Raw genomic sequence first — 22,641 nt, forward strand, 5'->3', positions numbered from 1 at the left:
GGATCCAAGTTCCAAGACACCTATCCAAGTTTCCGTTTTATCTGAAAGCATCCGGAAGTGTGAGCTGGGCTGGTTATCTGACAACGTGCGGAGTGGAGATACCCAACTAAAATCTCAGTTTAATATATTGTTGATTTTCCATAAATTGATTCAAGTGCAGCTTCTGTTTCAGTCAATTCTCTTTATTTGTTGCTGAGGTGACTTTAGCTTTATAAGTAAAATCTGTTCCAAATAATTTATTCTTCAAGATGAGGGAAGGATATGTCTCTATTCATTTAAATCTTGCCACTTTACATCTGTTTTTATTCCATATTGATTTTCATCATGAGTGGCATGGCTGTAGTTGAACAGCATGAAATGCTACTTTACCATATAGGACGAAGCCTCATTCTGCTGCTAAAATGGAGCTGTACTGTCACAAGCTGACCCACTCCTTCAAGTCAGCAATGTCAAGTTGAGGTTAATAAACAAAGCCTCAGGTTAAACCACATTTAATTACTGAATGGTGAGAGATGTTTGCAGATTAGAAAGCATTTGTAAATTCTTGGTTTCAGGTCAAAAGAAAAATACAGCCTGGAATGACTGCAGGAGAAAGAAACAAGTTTTAATGTTTTTAGTCCTGGATGTTTCATCATGTCTTCAGCCAGAAAAGGTAAATCATTCTCAATCAACAGATACTGCCTGACCTGCTGATTATTTCAAACATTTTCTATTTTTATTTCAGATTTACAACAATTGCATTATTTTGTTTTGATGTTATTATTCTTCCAGTCTTTACGCTGGATTCATATCATTTCATTTTTTCTTAAATGAGTCTGAATTTTTACCATGCTGCTTTAACCTGATCACGTCATAGTCTTAAGAACAACCTTCTGTGTTGTGGTATGTCTCACAGTTAGTATGTCAGTGCACCTTTCAGAGACACAGTATGTTAGTCGGACAAACTTAAACATCACACAACACCAGGTTATAGTTCAACAGGTTTATTTGGAAGCACTAGCTTTCGGAGCGCTGCTCCTTCATCAGTATGTTAGTGCTCATGACATCACTCTGGCATAACATGTAACCCAAAGGTTTAAAGGTCTCAGACTATACCTTAGCTGGAACCACTTGAAGATTGAAGCATGCTACTGTTTATAAGCAGAAAGCTTAATGTTAACTGAGGGGCCAAAATACCTATTCATGTGTTGTTTGCAAATATTAGTGAGCTGTAATACATGCTTATTGGATATTTTAATATATTATCTGTGTCTTGTTCATATGTTATACGAGCTAACATTAACATTGCCTCACCAGGTAATTATAAACTTATAAGATTAAATGGATTATGTTTGCATGGTTATCCAAAGATGTAGTCAGGTGTATGCCATCCATTTTCCAGCCATGTTCCCAGTGTTCATCTTTTAAGAGCCTCTTATGTTAAAGTTTGGAGGTTGCAACAGAGGGAGCTATGTTTAAACCCCTGTTGTAGACTTCCCATGAAACTAGTTCATTCAGGTTCTGGAAATCAAATATCATTCATTTAGAGCTGAGAGATTCCATTGACACCATTAGTACTCTGATTGTTGAATGTTAGAACATTCTGATAATTAACTTATTACTGCTCCAAAGGACTTTTTAAATGAGGAAATTCATGTTGGTAAACTATCAACATTAGCTTTGTTGCAAATCTATCAATTGGCCCTATTGTTTGGCAAGACAAGGAATTCTCAGGTACACCATCTCGACTTGGATCTACGTCACTGCTTGTTCACTGTCCCTGGGTGAAAATCCAGGAATTTGATTCTGAACAGCACTGTGGGTGTTCCTGCATCCAATTAATGACAATGGTTCAAGGTAAGAACATAAAGAACCCAGAGCAGGAGCAGGAAATTCAGCCTCTCATGCCTACTCTGCCATTTGATATGATCATGGCTGATTTCATTTCAGCCTCTACTCCACTTTCTTATCCAAAAACCTTCACCCTATTACCTATTAAAGATCTATCTATCTCCTCCTTAAATTTAATCAATGTCCTGACCTCCATCACATCCTGGGGTGGTGAATTCCACAGATACATGGCCTTTTTCCTCATCTCCTTATCCTAAAACTATGACTTCTCAGTCTAGATTGCCCAACAGGAGGAAACATCCTTTGTCTACTTTGTCAATCCCATTCAGCATCTTATATATCTCAATTAAATCTATTATTCCTCTTAACTCTGTAGTGTTAAGGCTTATGCTGCCCAATCTCCCTTCAAACGATAAACCCCTCATCGCAGGACTTGATTAAGTGGACTTCCTCTGCATTGCCTCAAATACATTTACAGCCCTTCTCAAATAAGGGGAGCAAAATTGTACACAATATTCCGGTGTGATCTGGCTAATGCCTTCTACCTTTACAGCAATACTTCCTTATTTTTGTATTCTATTCCTTTACCAATAAATGCCAAAATTCACTTTGCCTTCCTTATTACCTGCTGTGTACTAGATTTCTGTGATTCATACACAAGGCCACCAGATCCCTCTGCACCGAAGCACTCTGAAGCTGAAAAACACCAGCTCCAGGGTAATTAGGGATGAGTAATAAATTCTGGATTATCCATGACACCCACGTTCCTTGAATGAAACAAAAATGAATTAAAATAAACGCTGTGCGCCAATAATGTCTCAACAAGAGCATTTGAATTGTTTCACATAAATTTAACACTAATTCCAATAATACCAAGTCAAAACCAGGGCTGATGTCATAAGGCTTTTCTCACCATCAAAATTTGTGGACACAGTTCCTAACTACAATTAACATGAAGGAAGTGGGAAAAACATCAGGAGCCACATAAAAGAAGTGGGTTAAAATTGGTGCATGATGGCCAGCTAATCTGCTGAGGAATTAGAGATGAGGCAGTCAAAGTTCATCTCCTCACTAGAGTATAACTTCCTGATCCTCTGACAGTCCCACTGTCAGACACAGAACTGGGCAGGGAGGACCCTTGCCTTGGCTCAATGACACCAGAGCGGGCAAATGACCCCAGTGAGGAGCTGGATAGCTACCTCAGCCCAGCGAAGGTCCAGCAGTTCGTGCTAACCATGGGGATGTAGACAAGCTACCCCAGAGACAGGACAGTCAAATGAACAATGGTAACCCCATAAACTGGGGGTTAAAGAAGTTTAAATTTGCTTTCATATAACAGGGCACCCAATCTTCAGGGTTCCGCTGAAGCCACAGCCAAACACCAAGAGACTGGATAGTTAATAAATGTAACTGTTAATAGGATAACTGTGAATTCGATTAATTCAATTTGTTCTTTGTAATGTTAAGACATGCAATGTATATAACTATGAACGACATGGAAAAATTGTACAAGTACCAGAGATTTATTTATATGAATAAAGTATATTTTGAAATAAAAAAATAACTTCCTGGCTGCAGGTACAGACTGATAACTTCAGGACATCTACCAGTGTCATTGTTGATGTGTCTGTCAGGGAACAGGAGAAGCTGAGCTGACAAGCATTCTCTTTTGGAAAGAACTGAAGGCGGAGACACAGCAATTCCAGAATACTGTGCACCCGCTCAGTTTCTGGTTCATCATGTGTTCACACATTCTGCTTTAATAGTATTGGCATCACAAGTCAATATCTGTATCCCAGCAAGAAGTTTTATTATTAATATGGTTAACAATGTGACCATGAACAGAGAGTCTGTTTTTTTTGTGTGATCTTGACTGAGAGATAACTATTGGCTGGGATACCAAGAGTCGTTCCACTAATCTTCAAAGTTTTTCAGGCCATGAGATCTATTACTGCTACCTGAATGGGTTAGAATTAGGGTAAGGAGAGGGTTAGGGTTCGGGATAGGGTCAGAGTAAGGGTAGATGGGGTCTTGGTTGAATATCTCATCTGAAAGATGCACTACCTCCCATAGTGCAGTGCTCCCTCACTTCTGCACTGGAGTATCATAGAGTGATAGAGTTAGAGAGAGGTAGTGCACGGAAGCAGACCCTTCAGTCCAACTAGTCAATGCCCACTGGATATCCTAAATTAATCTAGTCCCATTTGCCAGCTCTTAGCCCTTTTCCCTCTAAACCCTTCCTATTCATATACCCATCCATATCCCTTTTAAATGTTGTAATTGTACCAGCCTCCACAACTTCCTCTGGCAGCTCATTCCATCCACGCATCACCCTTTATGTGAAAATGTTGCTCCTTAAGTCCCTTTTAAATCTTTCCCCTCTCACCCTAAACCTATGCCCTCTAGTTCTGCACTCCTCTACCCCAGGGAAAAGACCTTGTCTATTTATCCTATCCCTGCCCCTCATGATTTTATAAACCTTTGTAAGGTAATCCCTCAGCCTCCAGGGAAAACAAAACTCCAGCCCATTCAACCTCTCCGTAAAGATAAGTCTGCTCATCTTCAAAATTGCACTCAGAAATTAGAGTAGGACTTGACCACAGATTACTGTAGTGCAGAACAAGGGTATTACCAATGGAGACAGAAACTCTGACAGAAACTATGCTGCTGTTGTGCCAGGAAAACTGTCCTTGTCCTTGGATGTTCCATGGGTGACACTGGGAGTGGGTCATCCAGACACAGAGGTCCCGGGTCTCCTCCCTTGGTCTGTCTTCCTTGACTGTTGCTCCTTGAGGACATTGCTGCTCCTGAAGCTAGAAAACACTGGAGCTCTTTGCTTTTCCCAGTGATGAGGGGTCAGGACTGAGGTTTTGGGGGGTAATCTTCTCTATTAGCTCCTTTGTGTTTTGCTGGTTCTTTTGTTAATTTCCTTTCTTGAAGGGGATTAACTGTTTTAGCATGGGTTCTTCTGTTCTTCAGACATGCTGGGACCATCTCCATTACCATCCACCCAAAACAACCATAAGAGGATGGATCAGGATGGTTCTGTCAGCCTGGTCACAGTGAAGGTTGTGTCAGTTATGGATATGGTGGGAGTACTGTTGCCTCTGACTCCCAAGGTCCTGGGTTCAAATTCTAACTCAACACTTGGGTGTGTTGTTTTTTTAAGAAAGAACAAGGCTAATAATTCAACTGAGAAGTGAAGAAGCACAGCTGGAAGTGCTGTCTTTCAGATGTGATGTTAAACTGGAGCCCCATCTGACTGTACACATGGTTATAGAGTTCTTTAAAACAGCACTTATTTAACAATATGTGTGTGATGATAAGGCTGCAGAGCAGAATTTCTGAGCCGTACAAATCCCAAACTTCTAGAAAAGTCCTATCACTTGACTACTGAGATCACTGTTATATCATAGAAAATTTCAAAGTTTCATCTCCTTTTTCATTAAACCCTGTCTTGACAGTAGCTGCTGTTGTTTCTCCCAGACATGAGTTGCCCTTGCTATTGGTTTCGATCATAACCATTCTAGAAAATGTTGACATCAATTCTGTATTGAAGTGTGCTACAAACGGGCAGTAAATGGTCAAATGTGAGGAAGAGCGTGGAAGCACTTCAAAGGCTCCCTGAAATCTTCCCTCAAGAAGCACAACACGGGTGTCAACACCTGGGAGATCTTCACCCAAAGGAAACCAACTTGAAAGAACCTCCTGTATGAAGGGGCACAATTCTTCGAGAACTCCCATTGGCAAGACAAAGTATGGAAAAGGATCTGGAGAAAGGAATGCCATGGATCTCATGACTAAGCACCATTTCCACTTCCCAGAGACACCTGGCAAATGTGCAGTTGGAGATGTGGTTCTAGGATTGAGCTCATCAGCCACTCAGGACCCGCAGAATCCAGGACCAATGACATGGAATTTCCTAGGCAGACAATTATATTGTTAGTGAGTGAATGACGATGGCGCTGATGAAATGGTCAGTGCATCATTTGACATTAAACAATATTGGCAGAAGAATGAAGATCAGTGGCGCCAATTTAAGAGTATTGACAAAAGAAGCAATGGTGACATGAGCAACCCCATCTCTGTGCAGTGAGTGCTATGGATCCGGAATGCATTGCCTGAAAGTGTGTTGGAGGGAGTTCCAATTGTAGCTTTTAAAAGAAAATTGAGCAAGAAACTCGAGAGAAAAAAGGGCAGATGGGGAAAATGCAGGACAGGGAATGTGCTGAGCCGAGAACTGGCACAGATGTGATAGATGAATGGCGTCCTTTGATTTTATTTATTCCACAAGCATCCAATGATTCTTTGTAAACTGACCTTTTTGTACAAATGGTCCAGTTATCTTGACAACATCTTGTAGCATCGGAAAGTTATGTGGATGGTTAAAGTCAGGTTTCTTCATACCGCATGTTGACAAATGATGGGATTCAAATATAAAAGTTGCTTCTTTCTTTTTCATTCTTTATCCGAAGTCAAGATCAAGGCAAACACCTCATTGTTTGAAATTGCAGGAGTGATACACATATTGTGCAAGCATTGTTTCTCACAACAAGTTAATGGACCAATTAACTTACCATTCATTGTTGTGTGAGATCTTAGAGACTTTAAACTGTCTGCATTGTATAAAACTAAATATCTAAAGGAAACAATAAAATCAGTTTGAGTCTGAAAGGACCATATTCATGTTTTCTGGCTCCGGTTAGAGATAATAAAGTTTTACTCGACTAAAAACAAACTGGAAGCACTCTATATTCTGATAAATATTGCAAAATAGCTGGAATAAGCTGAACAGTTTTAAAATCAAGTTTGACATTGTTGTGGGATGTTAGTCTGTGTAGGGTGCCATGCTCTAACTTTTGCCAAAAAAAGAGATGGCAAGAGGTTTATTTTTCAACATTCTAAAATGTTTTGACAGACTGAATAGGAAGTAAACTATTTCCATTGGTTGTGCATCAGTAGCTACAGGGTAGAAATTCCCAATAATTACCGAAAAAGGAGTTTTCTTTTAAGTGCAGAATGTCCTATCAGAATAGTAATGGATTTAAAACTACAATATATCAGGGAAAAGTAGCTACAAACAGTAGCTGCAGTGTAAGCTGCAGTGTAAGCTGTAAGCTGCAGTGAAGGGGTCTGTGGCTCTGAGATTCAGAAGGGAAAGGGGGAGAAGAGGAGAGCGCTAGTTATAGGGGACTCTCTAGTTAGAGGGACGGACAGGCGGTTCTGTGGACACGAGCGAGACTCTCGGCTGGTTTGTTGCCTCCCGGGTGCTAGGGTCCGAGACGTCTCGGACCGTGTCTTCAGAATCCTTAAGGGGGAGGGTGTGCAGCCAGAAGTCGTGGTACACATTGGCACCAACGACATAGGTAGGAAGAGGGGTGGGGAGGTCATTCAAGAGCTCAAGGAGTTAGGCTGGAAGCTAAAAGCTAGGACAGACAGAGTCGTCATCTCTGGGTTGTTGCCGGTGCCACGTGACAGAGAGGCAAAGAATAGGGAGAGAGTGCAGTTGAACACGTGGCTGCAAGGATGGTGTAGGAGGGAGGGCTTCAGATATTTGGACAATTGGACTGCATTCTGGGGAAGGTGGGACCTGTATAAACAGGACGGGTTGCACCTGAACCAGAAGGGCACCAATATCCTGGGGGGTAGGTTTGCTAGCACTCTTCGGGGGGGTTTAAACTAATTTGACAGGGGGATGGGATCCGGACTTGTAGTCCAGCAAATAAGCTAGCTGTGTGTCAGGATGTCCAAGACTGTAGGGAGGCTGTGGAGAAGGTAGCACTGACAGGGACTACTTGCAGACACAGAGATGGGCTCAAGTGCGTATACTTCTATGCAAGGAGTATCAGAAATAAGGTGGGTGAACTTAAGGCGTGGATCGGTACCTGGGACTACGATGTTGTGGCCATCACGGAAACATGGATAGATGAGGGACAGGAATGGCTGTTGGAGGTTCCTGGTTACAGATGTTTCAGTAAGATTAGGGAGGGTGGTAAAAAAGGAGGGGGGGTGGCATTGCTAATTAGAAATGGTATAACAGCTGCAGAAAGGAAGTTTGAGGGGGATCTGCCTCTGGAGGTAGTATGGGCTGAAGTCAGAAATAGGAAAGGTGCAGTCACCTTGTTGGGTGTTTATTATAGGCCCCCCAATAGCAGCAGAGATGTGGAGAAACAGATTGGGAAACAGATTTTGGAAAGGTGCAGAAGCCACAGGGTCGTAGTCATGGGCGACTTCAACTTCCCAAATATTGATTGGAAGCTCTTTCGATCAAGTAGATTGGATGGGGCGGTGTTTGTGCAGTGTGTCCAGGAAGCTTTTCTAACGCAGTATGTAGATTGTCCAACCAGAGGGGAGGCCATATTGGATTTGGTACTCGGTAACGAACCGGGACAAGTGGTGGGCTTGTTGGTGGGTGAACATTTTGGTGATGGCGACCACAATTCTGTGACTTTCACCTTGGTTATGGAGAGAGATAGGTGCGCACAACAAGGTAGATTTTACAATTGGGGGAAGGGAAATTACGATGCTGTAAGACAGGATTTGAGGAGCATACGTTGGGAGCATAGGCTGTTAGGGAAGGATGTGGTGGAAATGTGGGACTTTTTCAAGGAGCAGATACGACGTGTCCTTGATATGTATGTACCGATCAGGCAGGAAAGAAATGGTCGTGTGAGGGAGCCTTGGTTGACGAGGGAGGTTGAATGTCTAGTAAAGAGGAAGAAGGAGGCTTACATAAGGTTGAGGAAACAAGGTTCAGACAGAGCAGTGGAGGGATACAGGATAGCCAGAAGGGACCTGAAGAAAGGGATTAGGAGAGCTAAGAGAGGGCATGAAAAATCCCTGGCGGATAGGATCAAGGATAACCCCAAGGCATTCTATGCATATGTGAGAAACCTGAGAATGACGAGAACGAGGGTAGGTCCGATCAAGGACAGTGGTGGGAGACTGTGTATTGAGTCGGAAGAGATAGGAGAGGTCTTGAACAAGTACTTCTCTTCAGTATTTACAAACGAGAGGGACCGTATTGTTGAAGAGGAGAGTGTGAAACGGACTGATAAGCTAGAAGAGATACCTGTTAGGAAGGAAGATGTGTTGGACATTTTGAACAACTTGAGGATAGACAAGTCCCCCGGGCCTGACGGGATATATCCTAGGATTATGTGGGAAGCAAGAGAGGAAATTGCAGTACCGTTGGCAATGATCTTCTCGTCTTCACTGGCAACTGGGGTGGTACCAGGGGACTGGAGAGCAGCGAATGTTGTGCCCCTGTTCAAAAAAGGGAATAGGGATAACCCCGGGAATTACAGGCCAGTTAGTCTTACTTCTGTGGCAGGCAAAGTAATGGAAAGGGTACTGAGGGATACATTTACGAGTATCTGGAAAGACACTGCTTGATTAGGGACAGCCAGCACGGATTTGTGAAGGGTAGGTCTTGCCTTACAAGTCTTATTGAATTCTTCGAGGAGGTGACCAAGCATGTGGATGAGGGTAGAGCAGTGGATGTAGTGTACATGGATTTTAGTAAGGCATTTGATAAGGTTCCCCATGGTAGGCTTATGCGGAAAGTCAGGAGGCATGGGATAGAGGGAAATTTGGCCAATTGGATAGAAAACTGGCTAACCGGTAGAAGTCAGAGAGTGGTGGTAGATGGTAAATATTCAGCATGGAGTCCAGTTACAAGTGGAGTTCCGCAGGGATCAGTTCTGGGTCCTCTGCTGTTTGTAATTTTTATTAATGACTTAGAGGAGGGAGTCGAAGGGTGGGTCAGTAAATTTGCAGATGATACAAAGATAGGTGGAGTTGTGGACAGTGAGGAGGGCTGTTGTCAGCTGCAGAGGGACTTAGATAGGATGCAGAGCTGGGCTGAGGAGTGGCAGATGGAGTTCAACCCTGCCAAGTGTGAGGTTGTCCATTTTGGAAGAACAAATAAGAATGCGGAATACAGGGTTAATGGTAGGGTTCTTGGTCAGGTGGAGGAACAGAGGGATCTTGGGGTCTATGTACATAGATCTTTGAAGGTTGCCACTCAGGTGGATAGAGTTTGTAAGAAGGCCTATGGAGTATTATCGTTCATTAGCAGAGGGATTGAATTCAAGAGTCGTGAGGTGATGTTGCAGCTGTACAGGACTTTGGTTAGGCCACATTTGGAGTACTGTGTGCAGTTCTGGTCGCCTCACTTTAGGAAAGATGTGGAAGCTTTGGAGAGGGTGCAGAGAAGATTTACCAGGATGTTGCCTGGAATGGAGAGTAGGTCGTACGAGGATAGGTTGAGAGTTCTCGGCCTTTTCTCGTTGGAACGGCGAAGGATGAGGGGTGACTTGATAGAGGTTTATAAGATGATCAGCGGAATAGATAGAGTAGACAGTCAGAAACTTTTTCCCCGGGTACAACAGAGTGTTACAAGGGGACATAAATTTAAGGTGAAGGGTGGAAGGTATAGGGGAGATGTCAGGGGTGGGTTCTTTACCCAGAGAGTGGTGGGGGCATGGAATGCGCTGCCCGAGGGAGTGGTAGAGTCAGATTCATTGGCGACCTTTAAGCGGCATTTGGATAGGTACATGGATGGGTGCTTAATCTAGGATAGAAGTTCGGCACAACATCGTGGGCCGAAGGGCCTGTTCTGTGCTGTATTGTTCTATGTTCTATGTTCTATGTTCTAAACAGTAGAAAAGAAATAGGCTGAAGGGACAGCGCATGTGAATGGATCTAAATAAGCAGCATTTTTTGAGAACAAGTATGGCAGTGACAAACTAAATGGCTTTCTGTATTGTGGAATTCTGTGGCCTCTTTGAGGAAGACTCAAACAATTCCCTCCAGTGGTTGACTCCAGAGTGAGACCACTTCAGCATTGTTGGGAAATGGAAAGTTGCTTCAATATACATAGATCTAGATGCTGATGAGGTAAAAACAATGACTGCAGATGCTGGAAACCAGATTCTGGATTAGTGGTGCTGGAAGGGCACAGCAGTTCATGCAGCATCCATGTAGCTTCGAAATCGACGTTTCGGGCAAAAGCCCTTCATCAGGAATGATGAGCTGAGTTCATACAGGAGTGAAGGAAATCATGAGGAAGTTTCAAGAAATAGAAAGAATGCACAATAACAATTCAAACAAGTGCAGGTTGCATTTAAAAGCCTGATCTGTCAAATGCAGGGGGAAAAAAACTTGGTGTTTCAATGGTTAAAAAGAACAAGCTAGCAGCTTAACATGAAAAATCACAGAAATGTCAGCTAGTCAAATTTTCACCTGATATATTATTTCATAATCATAAAGTTCAGCAATAGATGCTTTCATTATTATATTAATCTGTAAATCTGCCATATCATCTTCTGTAGAAGGGTTCCACATGTGCAGTGGCATCTTTACAGTTCGCTTTCAAAGCCTGAACTGATAGCTAATCAAATATGACTACTGACCCATGTAATCAGCCACATTCACAGATGTCAAAAAGCAGCCTCACTTCATGAAATCATGTAGGCAGCACATCACTGATCAAATGTTGTTCAGGGAAGCCTTTGCACTTTCCAACCTTAATTGAAACATAATAAACTTTCCACACTCAATGTAGAAGAGAAACTAACACTCTCTGCTTCTGCTGACTGCTTCCTCTACTGCTTGAGCCATCAAAAGGCTCTGGGTGCTGGGACAATGAGAGCTTCCAATACAGACATTTTTAGGTACAAATATCAAGGAAGAAGAAGCTAAGGTTGTTAAGTGGAGTTGAGGTAGAAGTTAGCCTTAATGTTAATGAATGTCAAAGCAGACATAGGGGTATGAATGATCTACTTCTGCTTTTCCTTTTCTCTGGTATCACTGCTGATTTCCTGCAACTTTCTCAATTTAAGGGTCCTATTCAATCAACAGTGCTATGTTCTAAGTGTTTGCCTTGTAGTATCTCACTCAAGCACCATTCTGTAAGTTAACACTGTGAGCATTGTTAAGAGATTCTATTATCGTGGCTTGTATATTTGAACTTGACCCTGCTGGAGCCCAGTGTCCAGACATGAAGCATTTGAATCTGGATGACAATCCCAAGTAGAGACTCAGGTTAGCTTTCTTTCTCCTTTTCATCCTTCATCCAGAAATGCAGGTGCCAATTGTAAATGTGTCTGTATTGCTGCTCTGCAATGGTTAGCAAACTTAACAAGAAGACCAGGAGCAGAGATGGGAATTGAACAAAAGTCAAGAAGCTGTGAATGAAATAAAAGGCTTAGGAAAGATCTTGGGGTTTGCATGCCATGGACCCTCAGAACAAGCAAACACTTGCTTGCGGCAACATGCTGTGTGTGATGTCTTTTAAATATGGGAACTCTGTGGTGCTACGGTTATCACATTTTTTCCTGGCCGACTGAAGAAACTTTCTTGCTTGCCCTGAGCATATCAGAAAGATTTGAAGACAAATAATCAAAGTGTTTGATTGCATTATGATCCCCCTTCCATTGTAATCAAATCCTGAGGGAAGAATTGTACCCACAACTTTGGGCTCCTCAAGTAAGGCTCAGCCACAGGACATCCTTAAATATCTTAGAGGATTAGAGTTGCCATGATGGCCACAAGTGGGAAATTGTACCTAAAATGCACTCAAATATCACTGGCTAGGCTAACATCTAAGTTCTTATAAATATCATTAACTGACAGATGTCACAGAGGGATTGCTGTTGAAGGAGCACTGCACAAGGAAGGTGAGTTTGGCCGAGCATGACTGCAGATTAAAAATAACAATTTCTTCTAATTCCAGATGCCATACTATTACCTCAGCTCTGTCTGCTTTATCAGTCTCTGCATTAAACTTTAACTTATCTGTTCATTTTTTTGCAAATCACATAGGGATAGGTCTTCCTTTCCCAGAAAAGTCTTAACAACCGACAAATCTATTTTGATTTTCAACCACATCCCGTGACTAAATAAAAAAACAATATGCAAAGTAAAACTCACAGTGAACACCTTATCAGGCTTAACCTCAGTAAATTACATTTATATTTGTTTGTGGAACACCAAATATGTTACATTCTGGCTAGTGGCCAATAATTTCTTTTCTTTAAAGTAGACAAAGTTTGAGATTCTATGTTCTTGTTAACAGAATAAAGCCAGAACAAACAAATAAACATCGACTGTACAGGGTTAGCAAAATAAATCAATTTATTTTATATATTTATAAAACTAACATCCAGTATTAACATGAGGTAAGTGAGGGCAAATAAGAAATTGTAGTCAAAGTTCGATAGAGCACGTTAAAGATTAGATTACTTACAGTGTGGAAACAGGCCCTTTGGCCCAACAAGTCCACACCGCCCCGCCGAAGCGCAACCCACCCATACCCCTACATTTACCCCTTACCAAACACTACGGGCAATTTAGCATGGCCAATTCACCTGACCTGCACATCTTTGGACTGTGGGAGGAAACCGGAGCACCCGGAGGAAACCCACGCAGACACGGGGAGGACATACAAACTCCACACAGTTAGTCGCCTGAGGCAGGAAATGAACCCGGGTCTCTGGCGCTGTGAGGCAGCAGTGCTAACCACTGTGCCACCGTGCCGCCAAAGGCAGGTGTGGTTAGGACAAACCCCATGGATTTCTCAGCAACCCATGTGTTAAACATGACATCATGGGTGACCAAATCCCATTAAAACATTGTCCCTTTCTAATGGAGTCTAACTCATCACTTTTTATTGGAGCCAACTCTGAAACTTGTTCAAAAGTCATTCCAATACAGACTACCTTAAAGACTGCTCATGGTAAGGTAGTTCATTCTCTTCCCCTGAGACTGTACCCTGTAGGATTCCTGAGACTACATTTCAGCACTTCCTCACGGATACGATTCCAGCTTCTTCATTGACAGTTAGTTTCGCTAAAGTGATGTTAATCATTACATTTTTCTAAGCTCCAGTATTTCTTTGCAGAATTATCAATAGCTCTCAGAATTTGTTTAAACCTCCACTGCCTTAGTTGAGTCCCCAGTGTCTCCTAACCTCAGTGTCTGAATGCCATACAGCACCCCACGACCTCCATAAGCCACAACTGCATGGAGTTTGCCACAGCAGCACCTATTTTCCATGGAGGCTGTCTTCTTTTACCTCTCTACCTGACTGAGTGCTGTGGTCACTTATTTTATGGTTTTCCTGTCCCAATAGTTTGCTTCTCCTGCTATTGCCATCCCACAGGTAGACATCTATCTGCAGCTGCTTGAGAACTGAAGCAGAATCCTGGGTCACGTCTGCACAGCCTGGTCCTCTTCATTCAAGTGGCAGACCTGCCAGGGCATTGCTGGGAATTGTCGTCCTTGGACTCTACATATTAAAAAGCTAATCCAGCCATTCCTCACACCATCCCATCATCATTCTGAAGTTCTTGGTGAAGACCTTTTTAACATTCAGCTAGAGATATTTAGAATTAGATTTCATAACCAGGGACACTTTACTATCTCTTCCTAAGAGACTCCCTCATGTGTTTATGATGGCCTAAACTGGACAAAATACAGAATATAACGTTGAATACATTGTGGGCTCAAGTACACTGTTAGAAGTCCCATTGGTTCTTTTTGAAGGGAAAGGGGTCTCTATCCCTATTTCCATGCCTCTAAACATATGAACAATTCCTCTTTGGATGCAACAAGGGTCCATCCCAACAGGTAATCACCAGTGTTTCCAAAGTCTAGCAGGAGCAGGCTGAATCCAAAGGATAGACAGCTAGCCTTATATTTCTATTGGCTTCAGACTGGGAACGTTAAGTCAGGGTTGCATAAGGCCAGGACATACGTGCTCTGACCGTTCTGAGATGAGTTGAAGGAAATTCAGAACATTGCATCTTAGAGAGTAGAATATCAGATTTCCTTCATAGTGACACCTGGATTGTGGTGGAGAATCAGGAGGATGGATGGATAAAGGGCTTCAGTCCACACAGCTCAGTTTGTCAACATTATCTTAGCAGCAACAGAGGACCACTGAATAGACAAGGAGCAAGACTGAAATAATTTAGGAAATCAAGCAGTTTGTAAATATTCTGTCTTTTTATTTTCATGTCTCTCTTGTAGATTGTATGTACTTTTCCTTTATCTAATGAGTATGTTTTCAGCCTTGAGCAACTTTCCCTGACCTTCTTTTATCAGTCAGTGCATTCAAAAATGAAAATAAAACCTAGCACAGACATGGCTAACAATATTGGAAAGCCAGATTTCCCATGTCCAAACAAGTAGCTATTTGTTGACCACTTTATAATTTAATATTCATATTGAAATTTGACAATAAAAATGTCCAATAAATCACATTTAGAACATAAGTTTCTACGGAAAGGAACAAGCTCCCTTCCCTGGCAAATAATGCTAATGGAAGGAGAATTGACAGTTTTATAATTGCACGCCAATGTACGGTACAACAATGTGCCAGCATCAATGATGATGACCAGCTTAGAACAAATAACAAACGGTTTTGTGAATGACTAATGTGAAATGAGCAAACTGAATGAAATGCTGTCCTGAGGGTCTGGAATACTTGGTTCCTGCCCATTTTATCTATCACTTGCAGGATCGGGGAAAACGGGTAGAAAAATCAGTCACCAGAGATAAGAAGACGTTCTGTTTAAATGTTTATTTGAAATAGTGATTGTCATTTTTTAACATTTGCGGATATGCAATGTTTTTGGCCATTTAGGGAATTGAGCAATAGCTGATCAATTCTAGGATGCTATTCCTTCTGTCAGCTATCCTCAGATGAAGTGTTGCATCAATAACGCTGGTGCTTTTAATTGCTCTATTGCATTCATGCCGTCAATTGGTTTGGCTGCCAATTTTCTCACACCTCCCGCTGTATGCTTTAGACTCACTTACTGGTGAGGTCTATGGTTGGTCATCAAGTGCTCAAACATTCATTCCCATTGCATTCAACCCTTTCCCCCTCTCATTGCAGGATAAGCTCATCCAACAGGAATGAGACTGATGAAGGGGGTGCTAGCAGTCTGCTTCCACAGCCACCTTGAAGAGCAGGATGTTGAGTTGGTGGCAGAGGACAATCACCAGTCCTGTGCTGATGGAGACAGCAAGGCAGGAGAAGCTAGAGAAGAACATTGTACCCTCAGGCAGTCCTACACAATCCACCAATTTGGAATAAAAGCAAGATACTGTGCATGTTGACAATCTGATACAAAACAGAAAATACTGAAGAAACTCAGCTAATCTGCTAGCGTCGGTGAAAAGAAAATTGAGTTAACACTTCGAATCCACTGACCCTTCTTCAGAACTAGAAGCCAGTAAGAAATGATGGTATTTATATTTATATTAAGGGGGAGGGTGTGATGGAGTAAGTGAAAAATTGGACTTGGAGTCCAGAGAGAGAGTTAAACACAGGATAGACAATCAAGGGGTTGTGGATAGTAAGCCTAGGAAGAAGATAAGCTAGATAGGTGATAATGGGGACAGTGAGGAGTTGAAAATTGATTGGTTATACTGTGCTCTGTCAGTGTTGCATGATGCTGCTGACCTTTCTGTACTGCAAATGCTATCTGGGCAGAAGTACTACAGATGCTGGACCAGGGAAGCTTCTGGACTAGAAGTTATTGAATTAGAAGTGCAGGGACCATAAGTTGCAGGACCAGAGGTTGCTGGACTAGTCTTCAGAGGGCCACTGTAGAGTTGCTGGGCTGAAGGGCCTGTTTCCACACTGTTGGGATTTTATGATTCTCTGATTGAGTCCTTGATACTGATTCAGTTCCCTCAGAGCCAGTTGTCAGAGTGAACAGCACCTTTGGCACTTTGTTTATATCTGTCAGCCAGGGTTCCCTGATTGGAGTAAACTAACAGCCCCAATCCAGGAATTCATATTCTATGAGGGCCACCTAAGTTGACTTTGTTACAGTCACTATAATACACATCTCAGTGAACGGCAAAAACCTTTATAAGGACTGAAAATTACGTATATAGGAGATGGTAAGAGAATGATGTGCCTGGAGTGCTACACATTTGGAAACATAACATCATCGTTTCATAGCTCTTCATGCATATTCTCAGTACGTATTAATGCAACGAAGATAAAGTTAACCCTTTGCATCGCACATACTGCAATGTTATGTATGGAGATTATGGTTGGAATACCAAGATGGAGGACATCTATCAAAACCATTCCATGCAGCACTACCTACACCTTAGCATCCATCAGGTAAATGAGTGTTCACTCTCGATTCTGTTTTCTATCCTTTCATTATACTTGCCACATCTTTAGGTTTCTTGACTTTCACGCTGTACAGATCAGTGGCCCATTACAGTATTCTGTCAAATCCCTTCAGGTTTTACCTTTCTGCCTTGCGCCCATGTATATCTGCACCAGAGGCCATGCATAAATACAATGAGCTGACCTTGAAGGCGATGACAGACATTTCACTTCCGCTGAATACCCATTTCAGATCATTTGGGTGACCACATTGGAAAATCGACCCTTTTATGTGGTTTTATTCACCTGGAAAATAAGATGAACTGCAAATAGTAAAACAAAGCTGTGCCATAAGGTAATGTCAAGGCCCTGTCTTGTAAATGTTCTGATGGATAAACACGATGGTATATATTAGGGGCACAGAGGGAGGCTCTGCTGAATTTCTGTAAAGCATTTCACTGAATGAATTTTGTAATACGGTGCCAAGTTTTGGTTGTTAGATTCTATTTTATTGTTTAATGACAGAAATAATACAACTATTAAGTGTTCATAAAATAGAGCATCTATCCTGCAGTGTGACAAGCTGTTTGTTTTATAAAGCTCTGATGTGATTTTACAGATGTAGCTTAGTTCAGCAAAGTCAGTTATGAGAAAAAAGAATATGCTATGTAGAAGCAGTATCTAGGCATTTAGATACAGATAGGGTCAGAGACAACCCAAAACCGCACTTCAACAGAAATTCATTATGTAAAGTGCTTTGAGACTGTTACACATGAAAGACTCTGGATAAAAGCATTATTCTAACAGGCCTGCCCATTTGATAAGATGAAGCAAAATAAATATAATTACAAGCACTTTTTTTTGCAATCTTATTTTTGTTCCAATAAAAAAATACACACCGCATACAGTAATTTATAAAAAGCTGTCACTAAATTTCAAGGATTGTGACAGAAAGCATAACCCAATATACGCAGAACTCGAGGAGGGAAATACAAATTTATACCAGCATCATATTTGACTTCAGAAATGCAGAGCCTCTAAAATTCATGTTGGTCTGTTCCATAGCACGTGGATGTGTCATGGGACCGGGACTTGTACAGGTCTGAGGTAGGGGACTCAGGTAAGTGATTTGTCTAACCGACTCTGGAGACCTCTAAAAAGTGGTGGATGAACCTTGATTCTGGGATTCCTGCTCCAATTCCCAGTGATGGCAATATTTGCTTGATAGCAAGCTTGCACCCTGAACTTCGGGCAAGGCCAAACTAGAAACATCTCGTATCCCTCCTCAACATCCCAGCAATGTGCTTGGAGTCAGATCACGTTCCTGAGGACTTGTGGTTCGTACCCCCTCAGAGGGGTCTTCACCATAGTATAGATTCTAAAACCATTTGAAAGACAAAGGATGGGGTAGTTCAAAACTGGGGGGCATATTTTTAAGGTGAGATGAGAAAGATTTAAAAAGGATATGGGGCACATTTTTGACAGAGAGTGATTAGTGTGTGGAATGAACTGCCTGGGGAAGTGGTGGATGCTCGTATAGTTTCAATGTTTAAAAGACACTTTGATAAGTACATGAATAGGAAAAGTTTGGAGGGATTAAATAAAGATGCAGACACTGCAAAAAGTTCAAAGAAAAAGTCATTTATAATGACATTATAAGGATGTCAACCTATCAAACCCCCTGCTGAGCTGATCCAGTAATGAGCTGTGCAGTTCAGCCAAGCATTCATAAAGAGGCCATCTGAAGTGATTAATGTCTGGATGTCTGTTTTAGTTGATATATGTCCAAGGTAGCCTAATTCTGAAAGTGTACTTTTTCTCTGCATATTTCTGATTTATTCTGGCCACAAAATGTCAAAACTTGTAATTTTCATTGTATGATTCTTTAGCTCTGTATGTACAAGAGGGCATGAGGGGACATGGAGAACATAGAAGGGGCATGGGAGCATGAAAGTGCTATGGGTGTGTATGGACAGTAGGTTGCAATTGCAGGGCCTGACTGTCCATAATAAATGAAGTCCCAAAGATCTGGGCTGAGCACATTACTAAGCCAACTCCAGCTTTGGCCCATTGTCATGGCCACATCTGTGTGGCTTCCAAGATCGATAGGCCAGACAGAATCCCATCCCCATCTCAGCTGAGAGAAAATAATGTGTTTGAGGGTGATTAGGTGGTAATGGAACTGCCAGACCAGAAATGAGCTGAACTTGAGCTTGATGTTTGTGTTGTGAAACTCCAGACTTTGGGAGCTTTGGAAGAGGGACAGAAAACATAAATCAACTCTCTCACAGGAGCTTTTTGAATCTAAACATGTGATCAAGTTTTTTTAAAGAAATGAGTGATGCAGGGAGCTCAGACAACATAATCATGGACCTTTTGTTAAAACTTGGATGGAATTCTATTCTAGTTTTCATAGCAATTTTCTGAAACAAAAAGTTCTTTTATGAAACATGAGCACCCCTAGAAAGTGCAATACTCCACAATTGTTTGTAAATGTGCTCAACCATTTAAAAGGGCTCATGCTGTGAGTCTGGAGTTATATTCCCTTCTTGAAAGAACATCTAATGAACCAGATGGGTTTTTAACAATGAAACTTGTTTTGATTATTAATGCTACCTTTATATTCTAGAATTATTAATTGAATTTGAATTCCTTCAGCTATGCTGGTGGGTTTTGAACATGCAGACTGGTATCGTCGTCTGGACCTCTGAAGTACTTGATTAGAGTGGTGCTGGAAAAGCACAGCAGGTCAGACAGCATCCTAGGAGCAGGAAAAATTATGTTTCCGGCAAAAGCCCTTCATCAGGAATAGAGGCAGAGAGCCTGTCGGGTGGAGAGATAAAGTCCTTGTCCAGTAATACGACCACTACATCACTAGCTTTGAAAATGTCCTTCCTTGTTAATCATTACAGTTGCCAGTTATCATCTTCAACATTGTCCATCCTAATGGTGAGGATTTATCTTGCCTTTAAACTTTAACATTTCCATGTCCCTTAGCAACATTGTCTCCCTTGGGCTCACAGGGACCACCCTTTGCTACAGTGCATCGTATTGCAAAATGTTTTGGGATGTAAGCTGGAGCATTATGTGAATGACTTACTGGTGCAATCCAGCAGCAAATCCCAGGCCATTTCCACAGATGAAGTTCTAACCTGTAGTCAGGAACTTCCTTGGCACTGGTGGCAAAGCCTTTGAGTATAAGTGAGGTTTCTGGTGATGTCCATATACAAAGCTCAAGTTAGGCATGATGTTTGGCACTACTGGCATTTACCTTGTGGTAGAGCAGTTCCCTGCCATATGTGGAGGTCACCAATTCTACAGAGGCAGCATCACTGTGACAGAGCTCAGATCCTCCACCTAAGGGGTTCTCCCTCCTATCCAGTGTATTCAACAACATGCCCCTGCTGAAATTTTCCTTTCAGGTTTTGCCTTCAAAACGAGCCTTGTTATAGAGCACTGCTGGGGTCTCATACGTACTTTAGTCAAGCCCATCTGTACTACCGAGTCTGCTGAGACTCTGGGGTTTTTAGTTTTGAAATTGGACACAGACATTTATGTTGATGAATTCACAATACTTATGTTTTACATTGTTTCATTTTTTCAACATTTAATTTTTAAAAAAGATACAACTTTTTTTACAGTCCGGCCCACCAATACCCTACACAGGGTTTCCTGGTTAAATGTTTTAACATATGAGCATCAGAAGCTTGCCAAGCTGAACTTGCAAGGTGGGGTAATCAAATTTCTAACGTTAAGCACTGTCTTGTACAAATTGCCAATTTTCTCCTGCAATGGGGAACGTTTAGACAATTAGTAACGAGACCGAAACGTTGAAAGGTGCAACACTGCCCTTTTGTTCCATCATTTGTTGGGATTTATTGAGAAAACACTGACGAAATTCATTTCAGGTGTGTGAGGTAATGAAATCTGTTTCAGTGACACCCACAAACTAATCTCCTTTCAGTTACAGCTGCTCTCCCAGTTTCTGCACAGCCATTATCAGCATCCTTATCACACAAGGAAGGAACAAGCTATGCTTTCTTATCATTCAGGAAAAGTTTTCAGTGATCAAGGAGCATGTTTAGAGAAAGATATTTTTAGTGCATTGAACCCTTTTGACCTCCCATAGGTCTGCCATCTGTGATGTTCACTTGATTAGAGGCTGCATGGGATCTGAGGTGAAGGGCAGGGTCTAGATTGGGAAAGTTCTTAAACTTGGAATAACTTGGAGTTATTCATAATGCAAGCAAACATTCTGAGTGCAAATCATTCTCCTCAACCGTGGTGTATTAAAAAGCAATGCAAGTTTTGAATTCACTGCAATAAAAATGGAAGTTGACAGGGGCTGATAGCTTGTAGCATGTCTACATTTTGTTTTCAGGTGTAAGTCAGTTTTAATTTCAATTTTACTATTTTATAGCACTCCTGAATTCCATAAGTAAATGGCGCTCAATTTTCCAGTCTAATTTCATTTGCATAAATTTTCACACTTCTGCTACCGATCCAAATGACAATAGGGCAAGGTCCAAAAATAATGTGAGAGTCAAACTTAAATGCAAGGAAGGAGGAGTGCACAAGAGGAGGAACAACACAAGTTCAGAAAACCTTGGAGAACGTGAGGAAGGATGTCAATTCTCCAGCAGTATTAACTAACTCATCAATGAGTAGGGGACTAAGATGTCCAGTGTTAAGTTAAAAGGACTCTGAGGTTCAGGCTGAGGTTCCATAGTCTAGAACAGCATGACTTGGCAAGCAACTTATTCTCTTCACTGGCAGCTGCAACCTTAGAAATGACCCCCTGCTTGAGATACTTGTAAGAAGGACTGCTCGCTGTGTTATTGCAGAGCTTATCTGAAGGTCAGCACTTCAGTGGTTGAGCAAGAAGGTATGGCCAAATGTCAGGACCACACCTGAGTAGTTCTGTCTCTGGGGAAGCACACATTTCCTTAAAGTGTATTGCAGATGCCAGCTTCCGTTTCTATGCTGGCTCAAAGCCTGAAAAGGCAAGTTAATAGCAATTGCCAGGACCTGCATACCTGGTGGGATCTTAACAAGGATAGTTAAAAGGGTGAGGCTGGTTCCTGAAGGCCTTCTTTCATTCAACACAATACAACATAGAGCATAACAAGCTGATTGACAAAAGTGCTTCAGCATAGCAGTTAGTTATGTCTTCATGCTAGAATGTTATTCTCCCTGGAGTCTGTTTTCACAGTTTGCTTTGAGAATGCAAACCTTCCAATCTGAAACAATATTTGTCAAGGTGAGCTATCAGTATCACACAAAGTCTGTTGAACGTTTACTGTGTCTTTATGAGAGTTCACCTTTAAGAACTGCAAGTGTTATGTGTATATAATGAGTATAGGAGTTGGGAAGTCATGTTGAGGTAGTCTGTAATACTGTGTCTTCTCTGTAATACTGTGTCCAGTTCTGGTCACCCAGTTATAGGAAGGATATCATTAAGCTGAAGAGGGTAGAGAGGAGATTTACCAGAATGTTTCTGGATATGGAAGCATTGAGTTATAAAGAAAGGCTGGATAATCTGGCACTTGTTTTTCACTGTAATGTAAGAGGTTGAGAGGAGATAGAATTTTTTAAAATCATGAAGGGTATAGAAAGGGTTAATGGCAGTTGTTTGTTTTTCTTAGGATTGGGGATTTCAAGACTAGGGG

Source organism: Chiloscyllium punctatum, chromosome 24, assembly GCF_047496795.1.
Source record: "Chiloscyllium punctatum isolate Juve2018m chromosome 24, sChiPun1.3, whole genome shotgun sequence".
NCBI lineage: Eukaryota > Metazoa > Chordata > Chondrichthyes > Orectolobiformes > Hemiscylliidae > Chiloscyllium > Chiloscyllium punctatum.